This window comes from Octodon degus, unplaced genomic scaffold (assembly GCF_000260255.1).
Source record: "Octodon degus isolate 3935 unplaced genomic scaffold, OctDeg1.0 scaffold00011, whole genome shotgun sequence".
Lineage (NCBI taxonomy): Eukaryota > Metazoa > Chordata > Mammalia > Rodentia > Octodontidae > Octodon > Octodon degus.
This window is the reverse complement of record NW_004524587.1, coordinates 21,063,092-21,064,400: the sequence shown is the minus strand read 5'-3', so window position 1 is coordinate 21,064,400 and position 1,309 is coordinate 21,063,092.

Sequence of the window (1,309 nt, the reverse complement as noted above, 5' to 3'; positions counted from 1 at the left end):
GTAAGCTTGCAGGACAGTTTATTCCTGGACACCAAAGTTTTCTTATGTCAGTCTGGTTTATACAATGCATAATGAACTTTGTAGATTCAGTGAGGTTGGTTTGAGCAGCTGATTGTGTGATCAAGAGGAAGCCACTGTACCTGTTTGGGCACCAGTCTCTTCTCTGAAAATCACAGAAACCTTATAACCCAACTGCCATAAGGGTTATGTAAAATAAGGTCTGACAAAAGTTTTATATAAGGAAGACAAGCCTCACTAAGCTTAAATTTCCTGTTTATTCCATCTATATACCAGCCAGTAAAATTTACTTGTTCTCTGTGTTGCACCAGAAAACACAGTACCACACTCACAAAGTTTGTGACAACTTAAGAATTATTTACCAGTGAGACATTTTGAAATTTTAAACCTAGATTTCCCAGTGGTAAATAACTTTATGCTAAAAAAGAGGTTCAAAATAAATGTGCTAGCACACTTGGCATCTATTTTCTCTGAAGAAAAAACTGTGAAATGTTAACAGTCAACATCTCTTCAAATGTTGAAACATCTACCAACTCTAGGCATACCTAGGTTCCTCTGGTAGAATGAGATCTCAAAAGGGAATTTGCTTTGCAAATGCTCAACAAGAAATATACAGGTTAAAAGTAAACTTATAGTGAACACATCTTCATATTGATTAATTTGGAATGCCATTAGAGTAAATTTAAAGAAGCAGGTAAATTAATTCATCTTCAGCTCAAAGCCAACTTTCCATCTTGTTTTCCCTGGGTATTTCTATCTGAAACTCCTCTGAGATTTCCAGCAGTAGAAAGTCTATTAATTTTCCATGTACTTGTTGATGCAAAAGCTATCAGGATTATGGGTTGAATATTTCTAGTGTGGGGAGAGTAAGGGATGCAATTAATCTCTGTGAACTAAAATATACCTCTTTTCATTAATCTTTTATTGTAAATGAGCAAAGTAATTGAACTAGTACCACACTGTCAGAATGAATGCAATGCTAGTGGGATTTGCTTGAGAGAGCACATACTGATTGAGTATTAAATATCTAACAGCAATAATTTATGGTTCATTACCTCTTTTGGAGTTTCTTAGTTGCATAGGGCTTGAATTCTAAGTAGTCAGACTTTTTGAAAACGCCTTTCAAATACTGAAAACAGCAACTGCACTCAACCCACAGACAATCTCTTTGATTTGAGCTGTATTAGACTTAGCTGAACTGAATTCTAAAACTATTGGCAAACAGATTTCATTGTTTTAAAGCATAAAGGTGTCATCTCCTCGCTACAAAATCCCCTGCTATGGTGCATTT